This window comes from Macaca fascicularis, chromosome 8 (genome assembly GCF_037993035.2).
Source record: "Macaca fascicularis isolate 582-1 chromosome 8, T2T-MFA8v1.1".
NCBI lineage: Eukaryota > Metazoa > Chordata > Mammalia > Primates > Cercopithecidae > Macaca > Macaca fascicularis.
The window spans coordinates 60,888,761-60,909,235 of record NC_088382.1 but is presented as its reverse complement, the minus strand read 5'-3'; the positions used below and the strand labels follow the sequence as shown (position 1 = coordinate 60,909,235).

Genomic DNA, 20,475 nt, shown 5'->3' with positions numbered 1-20,475 from the left:
TCCAGTCTTACTATTTAAGAAATATATTTTGTATGATGATAGCTGCCCGAGATACTGATGCCTCTGATGGATATGGGTAAAGTTAATTGGATACCCTCTGGGAAAAATTCACCATTCTAGATGCAAATGGCAGATCCAAGACTTCAGTGGAGGTAATAACTGCAGATGTGGTAGAAATAGCAAGAGAACTGGAAATAGAAGTGAAGCCTCAAGATGCCACTGAATTGCTGCAATCTCAGGGTAAAACTTTAATAAATGAGAAATTGCTTTATGTCGACAAGCAAAGAAAGTGTGTTATTACATGGAATCTACTCTTGGTGAAGATGCTGTAATTGTTACTGAAATGACAACAAACGATTTACAATATGACATGAACTTAGTTGATAAAGCAGTGGCAGGGTTTGAGAGGGTTGATTCCAATTTTGAAAGAAGTTATACTGTGGATAAAATGCTATCAAACAGCATCACATGCTTTAGAGAAATCTTTTATGAAAGCAAGAGTCAACTAGTACAGCAAACTTCATTGTTGTATTATTTAAAGAAATTGCCACAGCCACCTCAACCTTCAGCAACTGCCACCCTGATCAGTCAAAAGCTATCAACATTGAAGCAACACCCTCCTCTAGCAAAAGGTTTAGTCTCATTGGAGGCCCACGTGATTATTAGCATTTTTTAACATTAAAGTCTTTTAAAACTAAGGCCTACATATTGTTTTAGACATAATGCTATTGCACTTAATAGACTACAGTATAGTGTACACATAACTTTCATCTACAGTGGCAAACCAAAGAAAATACCCATGACTCACTTAATTTACTTCGTTGCAATGATCTGGAACTCAACTAGCAGTTATCTCCAAGGTATGCCCATATTTAAAGATCAGTTTTAAGAAGTACTATCTTTCCACCACCCAGTAGTAATAAATGCTCATTTTTCATCAAAATCTCTAATTCAAGCAATATATTATAAATAATAAAGTTGGTAGACCAATTGCTTTCCTTCCATCTTATTTCTACATTTTTCCTTCCTAAAGGTAAACACTCTTAACAGATTTTTTGAGCATTCTTTCCTTTTACCGTATGAGAATTTGCATTTAGATCAGCCAAGTATCTGAGGGCTTCATACTCTCAGACTCCCACTGATGAACTTCATGCAATGTGTTTCTCGGAATGACCAGGATAAAGACTACCCAGCTTACCCATCCATGAAAGCATAGCACTTCACAGGCACAAAGGTCAACACTTCTCAGGCCAGGATGTCTTCCTTTACTGTTTATCCCCTAATCTGCTTGCTGCCCAATTTCCTGGGTTGGAGCAGGAGTAAAACAAACCAAATCTGGATCACACTGACTCTGAAATGTAACCACTAGGGTCCCAGCATAAGATGTCAATGTTTCCTCAATTACATTCCTCACTAAGCAATATTTCAGCCTTTATTTCTGTCCTTGGGCCTCCGGAGTCTGCTAAAAGTAAGCCCTTGGCCTATCTCCACCCCCCAAAAAAACTACCTTTGGTGCTCTGCTGACCTTCTGTGCTTTCTACCACACGTACTCTAACATCATGGGCTTTTCCCTCCTTATTTTATCCGGCAGTTTTCGTTGTTCTCAGTGACAGTATTGGTACAAAGTACCTATAATACCATTACCAGAAGGAGTAAGTCTGTAATTTCCCTCACCTTCAAGGTGTCCTGCATATTGCACAGGTAAGTAATTATAAAGTATGGTGACAGAAAAAATCAGGGCTCTGTAATAATAATAATTGTGTTGATGGAATTGACCTGGTTGATGTAACAGCAAAAGTGGTGGCAATTTATCTTTACCAGGGAATGCTTTTTAAAAAGCATTAACTTTTTAAAAAGTTATTTCTAGTAAAAGTCTCCTCTGGCAAGTCCAATATCACAGTTCAGAAAGTATTCCCTGGACAATCTTACATCATGTTTACACCTGTATTTGGGTTCTCCAGAGGGACAGAAATAATGGAATATACACACACACACACACATATATATATAAAATTATGATTTCACTGTTTTACATACATACATATATGTATGTGTGTGTATGTGTGTGTGTGTGTATGTATATGCACACACACACACACACACATATATATATATGCAGGCTGAGGAGCAAGGAGAGCCAGTCTGAGTTTCAAAACTGAAGAACTTGGAGTCCGATGTTCTAGGGCAGGAAACATCCAGCATAGTAGAAAGATGTAGGCTGGGAGGCTAGGCCAGTCTCTCTTTTCACATTTTTCTACCTGCTTATATTCTAGCCGAGTCAGCAGCTGATTAGATTGTGCCCACCCCCATTAAGGGTGGATCTGCCTTTCCCAGCCCACTGACTCAAATGTTAATCTCCTTTGGCAACACGCCCACAGACACATCCAGGATCAATAGTTTGTATCCTTCAATCCAATCAAGTTGACACTCAGTATTAACCATCACAACACCAAATCATATTTGGTATTTCAAAGGCAGCTGCCTGTGAGATAAAAACATTGTTTCTCACCTCATTTAGTAGCCCAACATACAGCACATGGAAGTGAAGTGGAATGACTCAGAAACAGAGGAACTTAATTGGTGTGCTCCGACAGGTTCTACTTTGACTTCGTATAATTTGCACAGCAGCCCTGTTTGTCAAGTCTATCATGAAGACCAGTTCAAAAAGACAAAAAGAGACTGGGATCAAGATGGTCAACTAGACACAGGTAGTAGGTTCCTCCTCCAGGAGAAGAGCCAGAATAGTATGTAGACACTCACATTTCAAACAGATTAACAAGAAACAAATGCTTGGATTTGGCAGAGAAGATATGGAAGTGCTAGAATTAAGAAGAGGGTTCAGAGCAGCTTGCCCAGCTAGGAACTTGCTGAGAGCTGAGCACAGCTTCTGGATGCAGGAAAGCAGTAAGAGAGAAATCCCAGAGCTCTGAAGTGGGCTTTAATGATTTTGGCTATGGGAGAAACCCTTGATGACTAGAGCCTCATGTCTGACATATGGAGCTGTCTAAGCTTTTCACAGAGATGTTGGTCCAGTAAGGGAATCAACAAAGAATCCTGTAGTCACTGAAGCCTGGAGCAGCTACAGCTGGGAGGCATTCTGAGTGTCCAAATACCAGGAATCTACAGATGCAGCTGCAGCTGCTGCTCTGCTGGAGGGAGGAAGAGGAGAGAATGGGTGCACCCATGTGCCCCTGGATAAGTACTTACTACAGTGCTATGAGCTGCTGTTGAGACTGAGAAGGGAGTGGATTGCACTCCTTACAGTTTCTTACCCATACTGCTTGCCTGGATGGTGCCCCATCCTTTATACCCTAGGCCAAGGTGCTATTTTGAGAGTTTAATTCTAGGCTGAGCTCCACACTTGGCCTGAGTTTAGGCTGATATGGCTGTAGCCACTGCCCAGCCAAGAGTCCACAGAGAAATCAGGCCATCCCATGTATACCTAGGAAATGCCCTCTTCCCTGCAACAGGCTGCTGTGAGATTGAGACCCAGTCAAAGTCCACTCTTCATAGCTTCTTGGCCACACTGCCTGCTGAAGTCATGTCCCACCCTCCTGGGTTGCAGGCCTAAGGTATCATTTTGAAAGTTTAATGCCAAGCTGTATATCATACTCTGCCTGAGCTTGGGCTGAAACGGCTACAGATGCTGCCCAGCCAAGGAGGGGCAGGGAAGCCAGGCTCTCCTACACCTACCCAAGACAATACCCAGCGCCCTGCTAGGGGCTGCTGTGAGACTGAGACTTGAGTGGACTGCACTCTCCACAGCTGGTTGCTCACATTTCTTGCCTGAGAGGGGTTCCACCCTCTCTGGTTACAAGCCCACAGGTGGCACCATTTTGAGAGTTTAGAAACACTGGTAACCTGGTGAACACAGCTGGCATTGCAGTCTTAGGCCATAGATTCGGGTGGTTACTCTGGGACAGGGGAAAGGCCTCCACAGCCAGAACTGAGTGTCAAGGGTGGAAAGTGCCCCAGTACTAGGCCAATGGGATTGAGATCTCTCCCATCCCAGTACTGGAGTGGAAGGAGAGTTCCTGATGCTGAGGTTTCTTCCAGGAAGTAAGACATGCAGCCAGGGAGAGCTTTATGCACTCACGTCTTCTCCTTTGATCAATTAGGGGACAGTACTACAGCAGCTATGAGGAGTGGGAGGGAAGGAAACCCTACTCTGCTGGAGATATAACTCTTGGCACAGACCACCCCTAAGGGAGGAAGGAGTACAACCTGTCAAAGCCCCCCTCAGGGCAAAGGAAATGCAAGCACAGCACCAGCAGCTAAAGACAGCACCACCAAAGCCCAGTAATAACTGTGGAGTAGGAGTCACCTTTCACCCCCACAAATCCCCTCCTCAGTGAACTGTTGCAGATTCAGCTGCAACTACTCTTGTCAGGGACCAGGAAACATGGGGTGAAAGAGTTTCCTTTTGGACTTCTCCAGTGGCTCCACCCTGAAAGAAGCCAAATGCTTTCTAAGGGAGGGTACTTTTTATGCTTCTTCATTGCCTCCACACCCACCCCTACCTGTTGGATCTTACTGTGAAGCGCTGTCTACTGCACTGCAGCCTGAATTACACAAACAAACAAATTGCATTGCTACAATAGGTAATGTCTGAGAATGCCACTGCACAAGTCTGACTGCAACCGTGGGATCCACACAGAACCTAAGCACCCTGCAAGCACTGAGAAATGAAGTTAGTCAATCATATGCAATATATACCACAGTCATATGCCTAAGAAAAAAAAAGTATAAAAAATCAAGAAGCCCCATCCAAACAATAACGAAAGTTTAAAAAACTGTTGGCTTTTTCAGATGAGGAAAAACCTGTGCAAAGAACTCAGACACTACAAAAAGCCAGAGTGTTCTGTCACCTCTGAAGGCTTCCTCTAGATCCTAATTAATAGATTCTAATCAGAATGAAACGACTGAAATGACAGATATAGAATTCAGAATGTGAATGGCAAAGAAACTCAAGGATATCAAAGAGAAATTTGAAATTCAAAACGAAGAAGTCAGAAAAATGATCCAGAAGCTAGAAAAAAAGTTGAAAGGTGACATAGCTATATCAAGAACTAACCAAACAGAAGTTCTGGAATTGAAACATTCATTTCAGGAATTTCAAAATACAGTTGGAAGACTTAACAACAGTGTAGACTAAGCAGAAGAACGAACTCAAAGGCCAGTCCTTCAAACTGAGCAAGGAAGAAAAAAAATTTAAACATGTTAAACATGAACAAAACCTTCAAGAAATATGGGATTATTTAAAGTTGATCAAATCAATGACTTCTGGCATTCTTGAGAGAGAAGACAAATAAGGGAAATTGGAAAATATATTTGAGGAAATAATTCAGGAAAATTTTCTGAATCTTGCTAGTGAGGACACCAGGCAGGTACAAGAAATCCAAAGAATTTCAGTGACACATTATACAAGATTACTATCTCAAAGACACATAATGATTAGACTATCTATAGTCAATGCAAAGAAAAATTCGAAAGGCAGCTAGAGAAAAGGCTAATGTTACCTATAAAGGGAAAATTGTCACACTAATAGAATTCTCAGAAAAACTTACAAGCCAGAAGATACTGGTGGCCAGTTTTTAACATTCTTAAAGAAAATATATGCCAGCCAAGAATGTGATGTCCCACCAAATTAAGGTTTATAAACAAAAGGGAAATAAAGTCTATCTCAGGGAAGCAATTGTTAAGGGAATTTATCACTACTAGACTGGCTCTATAAGAGATGCTTAAGGGAGTTATTTTTTGTTTCTTTGTCTGTTTTGACATTGTTGCAGAATGTCTTCCAACTGCCAGATCTGGAGCAAGCTGGGAATGGAATGAATGCCTCTCCTTTTATGAACGTTTGCTTTCCCTTCCTTTCTGAAGGAGGCAGAATACTGGGCACTCTCCAGACACAATCCCAGGAGATTAAGAGTTCTAAACATGGAAATGAAAGAGCAATACTTGCTACCATAAAAACACATGCAAGCATGTAGCCCAGAGATGCTGTAAAGCAAGTACACCATCAAGACTACAAGACACATAGCTAACAACACCGTGACAGAAAGAAAACCTCACATGTTAATATTGATCTTGAATATAAATTGCCTAAACACTCCACTTAACAGACACAGAGTGGCAAATTTGATTAAGAAAACAAGACTCATTCTTCTGCTACCTTCAGGAGACCCATCTCACATGTAATGATACCCAAATGCTCAAAGTACAGAGACGGAAATGGCAAACCATTTACTTTTGTTTTCCATAGCAGACAAATGGAAAATAAAATTAAAAAAAAACAGGGGTCACTATTCTTGTATCAGATAAAATCGGATTTAAACCAACAACAGTAAAAAAGGGACAAACAAGGGCATTGCATGATGATACAGGGTTCAATTCAAGAAGAAGACTTAACTCTCCTGAATATTTACACATCAAAGCACTCAGATTCATAAAACAATTATCTTTAGACAAAAGACTTTGACAGGCACGCAATAATAGTGAGGGACTTTAACACCCCACTAACAGCATTAGACAGATTACCAAGGCAGAATACTAATGAATAAATTCTGGTCTTTAATTTGAGACTTGATCATTTGGACCTAACAGGAATCTATAGAATAATTCATCCAACAATCACAGAATATACCTTCTTCTTATCTGCACATGGAACATTCTTTAAAATTGACCACATGATCAGTCATAAAGCAAGTCTCAACAAATTTGAAAAATTGAAATTATATCAAGCATCTTCGCAGACTGTACTGGAATAATAATAGAAATCAATACCAAGAAGAACTTTCAAAACCACAGATACATGGAAAATAAATTTACTCCTGAGTGATTTTTGCTTAAAAAATAAAATTAAAGCAGAAATAGAAAAATTTATTTGAAACAAATGCAAATACAGAAACAACTTACAACAACTTCTGGTATGCAGCAAAAACAGTCTTAAGAGGAAAGTTATAGGTCTAGATGACTACATCAAGAAGATAGAAAGATCTCAAATAAACAACTTAACCTCACACCTAAAGCAACTGGATAAACAACAACAAACTAAACCCAAAATTATCAGAATAAAAGAAATAATTAAAATCAGAGCAGAAGTAAATGAAATTGAGATCCAAAAATATACAGAGGATCAATAAAATGAAAACTCTGTTTTTTTGAAAGGATAAATAAGAATTATAGACTGCTAATTAGATTAACAAAGAATAAAGGAGAAGATCCAAATAAGCAGAATCAGACATGGCAAAGGTGACATCACAATCGATTTCACAGAAATACAAAATATCCTCAGAGACCTACTAGGTACCTCTATGTGCACAAACTAGAAAATCTAAAGTAAATGGATCAATTCTTAAATGCACACAACCTCCCAATATTAAACTAGGAAGAAACAGACATCTCAAACAGAATAATATTGATAATGAAATTGAATCAGTAATGAAAAACCTACCAGCCAAATAAAGCCCTGTGGATTAGCTGGATTCACAACCAAATTCTATCAGATGTACAAAGAAGAGCTGGTACCTGTCCTACTAATATTATTCAACAAAATCGAGAAGAAAGGACTCTTCCCTAATTCATTCAACAAAACCAGTATCATATGATATCAAGATCTGGCAAAGGTGCAACAAAAAGAAAACTACAAGTCAATATTTCAGATTAACACAGGAGAAATCTTCAAAAAATACTAGCAAACTGAATCCAACAGCACATCAAAAAGTTAATTCACCACAATCAAGAGGGCTTTGTGCTTAGAATGCAAGGATATTTCAACACATGCAAATTAATAAATGTGATTCACCACATAAACAGAATTAAAAACAAAAATCATATGCACATCCCAATATACATAGAATAAGCATTAAACAAAATACAATATCCCTTCATGATTAAACCCACAACAAACCAGGCATTGAAGGAACATGCCTAAAAATAATGAGGCATTTATGACAAACCCACAGCCAACATCATACTGAATGAACAAAAGCTGGAAGCATTCCTCTTAAAAAGTGGAGCAAGACAAGAATGTCTATATCACCACTCCTATTCAACATATTACTGGAAGTCCCATCCAGAGCAATCAGGAAACAGAAAACATAGAAGCATCAAAATAAGAAAAGAGAAAGTCAAATTTTCTCTCTTTACTGATGATATGATTCTATACCTAGAAAACCTTAAAAGTTCTACCAAAAGACTCTTAAGTCTAGCAAATGACTTCAACAAAGTCTCAGGATACAAAATCAACTCACAAAAGCAAGTAGTATTTCTATATACTTGTTATAAGTGTATACCAATTGTAATTAGCTTATGATAAGCTTGAATGTTATATTCAAGCTGAGAAGCTGAGAACCCGATTGAGAATGCAATCCTATTTACAATAGCCAGAAGAACATACCTAGGAATACATCTAACTTCAGAGATGCAAAATCTCTATGAGGAGAACTACAAAACAAACACCGCTCAGAGAAATCACAGATGACACAAACAAATGAAAATTCATTTCATGCAAATGGATGGAAGAATCAATATCATTAAATGTTCATACTGCTGAAAGCAATCTCCAGAATCAACACTATTCCTGTCAAACTAATAATGTCTGTTTTTATAGAATTTAAAAAAACCTAGCATTTATTTTATTCTTATTTTATATTTATTTATTATTTTTTTTGAGATAGAGTCTCGCTCTGTAGCCCAGGCTGGAGTGCAGTGGTGCTATCTTGGCTCACTGCAAGCTCTGCCTCCCGGATTCACGCCACTCTCCTGCCTTAGCCTCCTGAGTAGCTGGGAGTACAGGCACCCGCCACCATGCATGGCTAATTTTGTTGCATTTTTAGTAGAGATACAGTTTCTCCATGTTAGCCAGGATGGTCTCGATCTCCTGACCTTATGATCCGCCCGCCTCGGCCACACAAAGTGCTGGGATTACAGGCATGAGCCACTGAGCCTGGCCAAACCTAGTATTTATATGGAACAAAACTAGAGCCTGAGTAGTTGAGGCAATCTAATGCCAAAAGTGTAAAGCCAGAGGCATCAAATAAATTGAGATTAAACTATACTACATGACTATAGTAATCAAAGCATCATGGTGCTGATACAAAAGCAGACGGATAGACAAATGGAACATAATAGAGACCCCTAAAACAAAGCAACAAGCCTACAACCAAATCATCTTTGGAAAAGTCGACAAAAATAAATAATGTGGAAACGACATCCTATTCATTAAATACTGCTGGGAAACTGGCTGACACACAGGTTTCAGAATGAAACCTGACCCCTACCTCTCACTGTAGGCAAAAATTAACTCAAGATGAATTAAAGACTTACATGTAAGACCTCAAACTAAAATTTCTAACAAAACCTAGGGAATGCTTTTCTAGATATTGCTCTAGGCAAAAAGTTACGATGAATACCCCAAAAACAAATGCAATAAAATCAAAAATAGACAAATGGGAGTTAATCAAGCTAAAGAGCCTCTGCACAGCAAAATAAATTCCTAACAGAGTAAACATGCAACCTAAAGAATGAGAGAAAATACATTTGAAAACTATGCATATAACAAAGAACTAATATCCAGAATCTATAAAGAAATTAAACAAATTAATAAGAAAAAAAATAACGTGATTAAAAAGTTGCCAAAAGACATGAATAGACACTACTCAAAAGAAAACATACAGGTGTTAAACAAACATATAGAAAATGCTCAACATCACTAATCATTGGAGAGATACAAAGCAAAACCACCATGAGATATATGTCACACTTGGCAGTATGGCTATTATTAAAAGTTGTGGTGGCTCATGCCTGTAATCCCAGCATTTTGGGAGGCTGAGGTAGGCAGATCACGAGGTCAGGAGTTTGAGACCAGCCTGGCCAATGTAGTGAAACTTTGTCTCTACTAAAAATGAAACAATTAACTGGGTGTGGTGGCACACACCTGTAGTCCCAGCTGCTTGGGAGGCTGAAGCAGGAGAATCGCTTAAACCTGAGAAGCAGGGTTTGCAGTGAGCAGACACCACACCATTGCACTCCAGCCCGGGCAACAGAGTGAGACAAATGTTGAAAAATAAGAGATGTTGGTGAGGCTGTGGAGAAAAGGGGACACTCATATATTCTTGGTGGGAGTGAAAGTTTGTTCAGCTCCTGCAGAAAGCAGTTTGGAGGTTTTTGATAGAACCATAAAGAGTAACTGGATTGCTGGATCCATTACTACTTGATTCAGTAACACAATTGTTTTTTTTTGTTGTTGTTGTTTTTGTTTTTTTTTGTTTTTGAGACGGAGTCTTGCTCTGTCACCCAGGCTGGAGTGCAGTGGCCGGATCTCAGCTCACTGCAAGCTCCTCCTCTCGGGTTCAGGCCATTCTCCTGCCTCAGCCTCCCAAGTAGCTGGGACTACAGGCGCCCGCCACTTTGCCCGGCTAGTTTTTTGTATTTTTTAGTAGAGACGGGGTTTCACCGTGTTAGCCAGGATGGTCTCGATCTCCTGACCTTGTGATCCGCCTGTCTCGGCCTCCCAAAGTGCTGGGATTACAGGCTTGAGCCACCGCGCCCGGCCCACAATTGTTGGGTATATACCCACAGGGAAATAAACTGTTTTAGCAAAAAGATACCTGCACTTCTATGTTTATTGCACTATTCACAATACCAAACACATGGAATCAACTTATGTGCCCATCAACAGTGGACTGAATAAAGAAAATATTGTACATACACACAATAGAATCCCACTCAGCCATCAGAAAAGCAAAATCATGTCCTTTGCAGCTAGAACCCCACTCAGCCATCAAAAAAGCAAAATAATGTCCTTTGCAGCAGCATAGATGCAGCTGGTTTTGCATTTTTGTGTTTAACCTAAGCAAACTAACACAGAAACAGAAAACCAAATACTACACATTCTCACTCATAAATGGGAGGTAAATATTGGATACACATGGACAGAAAGATGAGAATGATAGTCACTGGGGACTTCAAAAGGGCAGACAGAGGGCGGTGAGGCAAGGTTTTAAAAACTACCTATTGGGTACTATGTTTATTACTTGGGCAATGGAATCATTAGAGGCTCAAACTCCAGCATCATTTAATATACACATCTAATAAACTTGCACACATACCTACTGAATCTAACACAAAAAATATTGGGGAATAAAAAGGACAAAAAGGGTAGTTCATCTTCCATGGGGAAAGTCAATTTTATTATTCTACATTATTTTATTTTGGTTAAGAAACATTACTTACACGAGTTTTCAACAAAATTCTGGCCAGGCTTGGTGGCTCATGCCTGTAATCCCAGCAGTCTGGAAGGCTGAGCCAGGCAGATCACCCGAGGTCAGGAGTTTGAGACCAGCCTGGCTAAGATGGTGAAACCCCATCTCTACTATGAAAAAAAAAAAAAAATACAAAAAGTAGCCAGGTGTGGTACCAGGTGTCTGTAATCCCAGCTACTTGGGAGGCTAAGGCAAGAGAATTGCTCGAACCCAGGAGGCGGAAGTTGCAGTGAGCCAAGATTGTGCCATTGCACTCCAGTCTGGGCGACAAGAATGAGACTTCGTCTAAAAAAAAAAAAAATCTAATAATCTCATGTGTTTTTATAGCATGTATAGAAATCTGACCATGATCAAAGGCTGACAACATGTAAATCAATGAGTTTAAAAAATATTTTATTCCTTGTTTGAGATACCTTTGATCATCCAAAATAAAGGATCGTGGGCTTCTTTCTAGGGAGACAATTACAGAAAGGTTGTTGTGATGACAATTTCACTGCCCATATCATCATTTTATAGGCAGAGCAGTAGAATGATTAAAGGGGATTTAAAAACATTGATTTACATATATTTTTTTTTTTACCAATAGTTATCTTCAGTTGACATGCACTAAAAGATACTTTCTAATTTCTTTTTTCCATTTTTGATGCCTCCAGTTGATTTCTCTTACTTTATTGCATTACTTAATACCTGTAACACAAAGTTAAATGATGATAAAACAGTGGTCATTCTTTTTTTCTCCATAGGTTTGTGTGTGTGTATTGTTTTCTAAATTTATACACTTTATTTTTTATAGCATTTTTACATTTGCAGAAAACTTGAGCAGAGAGTGCAGAAAGTTCCCATATTGCCTCTGCTTGGCAACCCACCTACCCACTGCACACAATCTCTTTTATTACTGACATCTTGTATTAGTGTGGTGCATTTGTTACTACTAAAAAACCAATACAAATACATGATTTTAATTAAAATGCATAGTTTAAGTTAGGTTTCACTCTTTGTGTTGTATTGTGTGATAGGTTTTGATGAATGCATAATATTGTGTTTCCACCATTACAGTATCACACAAAATCAATCAAACTAAAAATTACCTGTGCTCCACCTATTTATTCTCCTTCCTGTCCCAAAACTCTGGGCACTACTGATGTTTTTACTCTCTACAATTTAGCCTTTCCCAGATTGCCTTGTAGATGAATTATATAGTGTTAGCCTTTTCAGACAGTCTTCTTTCATTTAATTGGCTTCTTTCCTTTAACATTATTTTAGGTTCCTCCATGTCTTTTTATGGCTTGGTAGCTCATTTCTCTTCATCACTGGATGATATTCCATTGCATAGGTATAGCACAGTTTATTTATCCATTCACCTATTGAAGGACAGCTAGGTTGCTTTCAAGTTTTGACAACTGTGACTGAAGATAGTATAAACATCCATTTGCAGATTTTTGTGTGGACATAAGTTTTCTATTCATTTGAATGAATTCCAAGGAGTACAAATACTGAATCTTAGGATAAGATTATGTTTAGCTGTGTAAGAGACTTACAAATGGCATTCCAAAGTGGCTTACCATTTTACACTTCTACCTGCAATAAATGAAAGTTCCAGTTGCTCCAAATCCACACCAGCATTTAGTATTGTCAGTATTTTGTATTATAAATATCAGAACAGGTGTCTATTGGTATTTCATTGTTTTAATCCACAATTCTATGATGATATATAATTTTGATGATCTTTTCATGTTTATTTGCTATCTGTAGGTCTTCTTTAGTGAGATGTCTATCTTGACATTTTACTCATTGTCTTTATTGAGTTGTTTGTCTTTGTGTTGTTGAGCAATGAGTTTCTTATATATTCTAAATATTAGAGCCATGTCAGATATTTGATTTGTGAATATTTTCTCACATTTGGTATGGTTTTTACTTTTCTGATATTTTGTGAATAAACTATTTTTTAAATTTTTTACTCTGTCTTATTAATATATTTTTTTCTTGTTTCTCATGCTTTTGATATCACTGCCAAAATGAAACCTCTATGATTTCTGTTAAGAGTAAGATAGTTTTAGCTCTTATATTTACATCTTTGACCTTTTTGAGTTAATGTTTGTTTACATTGAGAGAGAGGAATACAACTTCATTCTTTTGTATTTGGATATTTCATTTTCTTAGCCCTGTTTATTGAAGAGGCTATTTTGCTTTCACAGTAAGTGGTGTTGACATTCTTGTCAAAGGTAAGTTGGTATAATTTACCAAAGGTATAAATTTATTTCTGGACACTCAATTCAATTTGTATGAATGTCCTTATGCCAGTACTACTCTGCTTCTCTTGCTTCATAGCTTTTCAATAATATTCCTGACATTTGTGGTATTATTCCTGCCTTCAACTTTGTCCTTTTTTTTTTTTTTTCAAGATTGTTTTAGCTAGTCAGTGGCCCTGGCAATCTTATAGAAATATTAGTATAGGCTTTTTCATTTCTGAAAGACAGACAGAGAGTGGCCATTAGGATATTGTTAGAAATTGAAATGCACCTGAAGATTTCTTTGTGGAGTATTTCAATCATGACCATATTAAGTCTTCTAATTCATGCACACAAGATGGCTTTCCATTTACTTAGCAATTCTTAGATTTCTTTCAGTAATATTTGGCAGTGTCAGTGTAAAATATTACACCCCTTTGGTTAAACTTATTTGTATTTTATTATTTTGAAGTCTATTGAATGTGTAATTGTTTTCTTAATTTTATTTATAGATTGTTCATTGGCAGTATCTAGAAGTGCAATGATATTTATTCATTGATATGGTGTCCTATAACTTTTCTAAAGTCATTTATTGCATCCAATAGTTGTGTGTATATATTATTCAGTATTTTCTTTATATAGAATAACATCATTTATAAAGAAAGACAATTTTAGTTTTTCTTTTCAATATATATGCCTTTTATTTTTTTCATTATGCTTAATTGCTTTGGCAAAAACTTCTAGTACAATTTAATGTTTGAACGGAAGTGGTAAAATAAGTCAAGTATGACATGTTCCAGATCTCAGAAAAGTTTTAGTCTTCCATCATTAAGAATGATACTAGGTATAGAGTTTCATAAATACACTTTTTCAGGTGAGGAAATTCTATTCTATTATTCCTACTTTGTATAGTGTCATATCATAAAAAGATGATAGAGTTTGTCAGATGCTTTTCCCACATCAATAGAGATGATAATATGTTTTTTCTCTTTGTTCTGTTAATGTGATATGACTAATGATTAATTGATTAAACATGATTAATTTTCATGTTGAACCACACTTGCATTCCTAAATCATTCTTGTTAATGGTATATAAATTTGTATATGCAGTTTGCTAATATTTTATTGAGGATATTTTTCTATATATTTAAGGGATATTTTATTATAGTTTTCTTTTACTGTGATGTCTTTGGCTTTGGTGTCTGGGAATGCTGATCTCATAAGATGTATTAAAACTGCTTCCTCTTCTATTTTTGTAACAGTTTGAGGATTGCCATTAATTCTGTTTTTAAAGTTTGGTAGAATTCAATTGTGATGTTATTGACTCTTGAGATTTTCTTTTTTATATTACTATTTCAATCTCTTTACTTCTTATAGATCTGTTCAGATTTTTTATTTCTTCTTCAGTCAATCCTGATAATTTATATATTTCTAGATTATTGCCCACATTGTCTAGGTTATCTAATTTTTTAAGATGCAATTGTTTACAGTAGACTCCTACATACTGTAGTAATGTCCTCACTTTCATTTTTTATTTTAATAATTGAAATTTTTCTCTTTTACTATTCATCAAGTACAATTAAAGTTTTGTTAGCTTTGTTAATCTTTTGAAAGAGTCAACTTCTGGTTTTGTTGATTTTTTCTATTGTTCTATTCTTTATCTCTTTTTTTCCTACTCTAATATTTTATCATTTATTTTCCTATACTAGCTTCATGTTTAGTTTGTTTTTTATTTTTTTTTCTATTTCCTTGAAGTCTATAAATTATTGATTTTAAATCTTTCTTCTTTATAAATATAACTGTATAAAGCTATAAGTTTCCTTGTGAGTATTGCTTTCATTGCATTCTATAAGTTTGATATCTTATTCATTTTATTCTACATGTCTCTTATGAAAATGTAAATTTAATTTTATTCTAAACTATTTTTTTATTTATCATTTTTTTCATTGTCATTTTTTCTCCAAGCGTATGTTGTTTAAATTTCCACATACTTGTGAATTTTCCAGTTTTTGTTTTAGTTTTTGATATTTAATTTTATGTCATTGAAGTCAAAGAAGATATTGTGTATGATTGAGATTTTCTTTTTTTCTTTCTCTTTTTTTTTTTTTTTTTTTGAGATGGAATCTTGCTCTGTTGCCCAGGCTGGAGTGCAGTGGTGCAATCTCAGCTCACTGCAAGCTCCGCCTCCTGGGTTTACTCCATTCTCCTGCCTCAGCTTCCTGAGTAGCTGGGACTATAGGCACCCGCCACCGTGCCTGGCTAATTTTTTGTATTTTTAGTATAGCCGGGTTTCACCATGGTCGCATTCTCCTGACCTTGTGATCCGCCCGCCTCAGCCTCCCAAAGTTCTGGGAATACAGCTGTGAGCCACCGTTCTTGGCCAGATTTTCTTTTTTTTAATTAATTAAGATGTGGTCTCTCCTGAGAAATGTAGCATGTGTACTTAAGAAGACTGTATATTTTGCTGTTGTTGAGTGTAATATTCTGTATATGTCTGTTAGGACTACAGACAACTCTCCTTATCTGCAGGTTTAGCATGGATGTATTCAACCAGTCAAGGCATAGAAAATACAGTATGGGGGGATGTAGAACTTGCATATGTGAATGGCTGACTTTTCATATCCATAGGTTTTTGGGGATTTTTAACTAATTAATTAATTTTTTTGAGACAAAATCACACTGTTGCCTGGGCTGGAGTGCAATGGTGCGATCTCAGCTCACTGCAACCTCTTCCTTCCGAGTTCAAGCAATTCTCCTGCCTCAGTCTCCTGAGTAGCTGGGATTGCAGGCATGCACCACCATGCCCGGCCAACTTTTTGTGTTTTTAGTACAGATGGGGTTTCACTATGTTGGCCAGGCTGATCTTGAACTCCTGACCTCGTGATCCACCTGCCTCGGCCTCCCAAAGTGCTGGGATTACAAGCGTGAGCCACTGCGCCCAGGCCCATAGGTTTTGCAGGGCTGACTGTGGGACTTGAACACCTGTGGGTTTGGCATCTATGGGGGCAGTCCTGAAACTAATCTGCCATACATTCCAAGAAATGACTGTCATTGGTTTAGAGTGGTGTCTCAGTCTTTTATTTCTTTATTAATCTCCTGCCTAATTTTGGTTAAACCAGCAGCTTACCAGAATCTACAGGAACGGCAACTTCGGAAACCACACATGACAAAGAATGCAAACTTTAAAATGTAGCATAGGAAAGACATGAAGCAAACAAGCAACCACAGTGCATAGAAAAGAACAAAGGGCCGGGTGCATAGAAAAGAATCACACCTGTAATCCCAGCACTTTGGAAGGCTGAGGTGGGCAGATCATGAGGTTAGAAGATCGAGACCATCCTGGCTAACATGGTGAATACTCGTCTCTACTAAAAATACAAAAATTTAGCCGGGCGTGGTGACAGGTGCCTGTAGTCCCAGCTACTTGGGAGGCTTAAATTTCCTTAAATTTCTGGAACCATAAAACAAAAGGAAAGAAAAGAAAAAATAGTCTTTTTTAATTTCTGTGTTTGCTGATTAGCTCTGTACTATATCACTCTACAACAGCCACTGTGTTAGTTGTCTTCCTTAAAGATCAGTTGGAAATGAAAAGTTAGGGCCTTCTCAGTAATTTTCCAAGGACGTGTTTTTCCTCAGTAGGTGCATGAAGACTTTGTTCATATTATATTATATGCAGGAGCTTTTTGAAGCTACAGTCTCCAAATTTATATTCTTCAGCTTTTACCCTAAGGCTTTTTTTTTTTTTTTTTTTTTGCGTGTCTATTTTGGCATATCTGAACTGTATTTTCTTATCCTAGGCAAAAGCAGCTTATTAATTTCCCTTATAATGGTATCCAGCAATGCCGTTCACTTAGACCCTTTTATACCCTGTCAGAGTTTGAATTAGAATAAACAAAGCAAGTGCCTCATATCAATCAGAGAACCCTAAGATAGGTCAAAACATACAAACATAAGTCCTTGAGAGTAAAGTTTGCTATTCTTCCTTCATAACTAATACCTACTGAGATTATCATCTTCAAGACCACTATCTTACCAAGGAAATGGGATGAAATAGGGCTAACTTAACATGCTGCAAATATTTTCTATCATGTTTAAGTAACAGCTTTTGTTTATTAAGTACTCAATTACTGTTGCAAACCTCTGACTGTTTTTCAAAGTTACAGTAAGATTGATTCTGACAACTTTGCTATTTTTTTTCAGGGTTTCCAAAGAAGGAAAAGCCTATGGAGCTACCTACTTTGCCATTTTAACTAGATGAACTTTCTTGCCTAGCTTCTGACTTTAGTGTAAGATCAAATAAGTACACAAATATAATGCTGACATTTAGACTGAGGATAGGTCTTCTGCATATTAAATAAAATACATTAATCTTTATTTCATTTCACTTTTGATTGGTTGTTTGGTGTATTCTTGTCAAATGTTTTCTGTGTAAATACATGGAATATCATAGTATTTTTCTCTGAAGATTTATATGTATAGGTAAATATATTAATACATTTCTTAATTATGATTAACCTTTTATTCCTGGAATCAGTACAATGTGATTATGATATAAGTACTGTTTTAATGTGCAATTTGATTTTATTTGTTTCCATTCAGTTTGAAATTTGTGTATTGATATTTAAAGTGAGATTGTTCTAGAGTAGTCTATTTTAAAAATTTTTTATATGGTTTAGTTATTTATTATATCTGTACTTTAGGACGAAGTTACTTTTTTTTTATGCTCTAAAGCATTTAAATAGCCCTGGGATTATGTGACATATGCCATTGTTTTTAAACACTATTAAACTTAATATTGTAAGAAGAATATTCAATTTAGCTTGAAAGATTAAAAATATTTTCTTTTGACATTTAATTATTTACATGCTACTGGAATAAAGTAAAGCAAAACAAATCAAATATGTTATTCAGTATCTTAGTGTAAGAGAATTAATCCACCTACCAAAGTAAAATTAAAAATTACTTCCAACACTACTTCTACCTGTCCACATCGTGCCCTGAATTGCTCCCTGACAGTTTTTAAATGGCAAAGTGGATAATGTAGATTAACCTTCTCTCTCCAGGAAAAATTTTGTATCAACTACATCAGGTAAAAAGAACTTTCTTCCATTTAAAATGTGTAAACAGAAATGGTAACCTTCCATTATCTTCAATAAAACTGTTAAATAGTTCACACGTCTTCAGCTGATTTCATAAAGACTTCATAGGATAGAATGTCTGAGGCAGTCTGCCAGGAATTTAGCAAATATTTGGAAAAATATTGTGCTTGCATCACAAATGTGAGAAGATAGTGGACTGCAAATACTTATTTTGGTAGTGGGAAACCTGACCTTAAATGGTGAATTCTTAATGGTATTATTCAAATAAAAACTATGTGAGATATTCATTAAAGTGACAGACACAATAATTGAAGATGAAAATGGCTTACTGACTTTTAAAAGAAACAATACCATATGAATTATAATTAAAAATATTTAGCAAGATTAAATGTTTAAGTTATATATTTTTTTCAGTAAATTTGCCTCCAGATAATGATTGACAAATATTCTTTGAATGACTGGATTTTATGCACATCATATATAAAAATTATTCCTTCTTAGGAAAAGCCAGAGCTGCTGATGCATTCACAGTCCTGTGAAATGATTTCTTTTTACTATGAATGTTATCAGAGCTTTCAAAGAGCACTTAGAAAAGTATTGATCTAAAATCCTAAATTAACAAGACAAATCACCTTTTCAAAATGTGGAGAGACAAGTGGGTATAGAGAGATAAAGGATAGTGTCACTGGAGCAGGAGTCACAGGAGACATAAACCAATGGGAACGCCTCAAAGGTAATTTTGATGAGTAACTGGAGCCTGAATGCTAACTAGCATGAGAGTGAGAAACGACTGGGTGACAGGCTTGATGGGGGATTTCATGGGCTTCCTCTCTAGGAAACTTAGTAGGCTCTAGATGTGAGGATCTCTTGGCTCTGACAGAATTAGGGAAAAAGTAACTATTGTGAAAAACATAAAGAGATCTTTTTTCCACTACAAAGACCTACACCTAGGAGAAAAGATGCCAGAAACCAATTCTAAAACTTTATCTCAGTTTGGAGAGAGGAATTAATCCCATCACACTCCTGGCTTCTAGTATCGCCTTGCAGGAGGGGAGCCCATAGGCAGCAAGAGCTAATAAATCCAACAAATGCATTGGGAAGACTGCAGACAAGGAGGCAAGGAGGAGCCAGAGTAGGACATGTAAACTATTATGCTGACTAAACTAATAAAGATTAGAGCCCCCAAGATAGGGCCCAAGAAAACACTGATACTTAACTGAAACATTATGGAAAGCTCCTCCCTTTTAACCTTGTTACCACACCAACAGGGATTCCGTATAGTAACAATGTGTGACAGCTGAAGGAGCTTTAAGACAGACTCTCTCTGAAGACCAGCATGAATAAGTGACAGTTAATTTTATGTATCAATTTGGCTAAGCCACAGAGCCCAGATATTTGGTAGAACATTATCTTGGATGTTTTTGTAAGGATGTTTTTGGATGAGATTTACGTTTAAATCAGTGGATTTTGAGTAAAGCAGATTATCATCCATATTTGGGTAGGCATAATGTAATCAGTTGAAGACCTGAATAGAACAGAATGACTGACCTCCCTGAGGAAAAGGTAAAGGGAATGATGGGAGTAGACTGCCTTTGAACATGAACTACATTTCTTGGATTTTCAAACTTCTGGCCCACCCTGCAGATTCCTAAACACATACACATACACACACACACACACACACACACACACACACACACACCCCCTATCCTGTTTCGATTCTGTTTCTCTGGAGAAGCTTAATATGAGACGAAAGTCCATAGTCAATAAGAAAGACAAAAACGACACTAGATAACTTTGAAGATTCTGATACTTATTTACTATTGTTATTTTTTAAAATTTTACATATATAACTGCACATATTTATGGGGTACATGGTGATGC

The 20,475-nt window shown here is 36.8% G+C and overlaps 1 non-coding gene across 1 annotated transcript; it reads right to left on the bottom strand.

Annotated features, from left to right (window-relative positions):
- Positions 1-5,778: 5,778 nt before the first annotated feature.
- LOC123575392 (small nucleolar RNA SNORA7) lies at positions 5,779-5,924 on the bottom strand. The gene has a single exon (XR_006700683.2). It is a non-coding gene; the product is annotated as a small nucleolar RNA SNORA7 (small nucleolar RNA).
- Between the last annotated feature and the right edge of the window lie 14,551 nt (positions 5,925-20,475).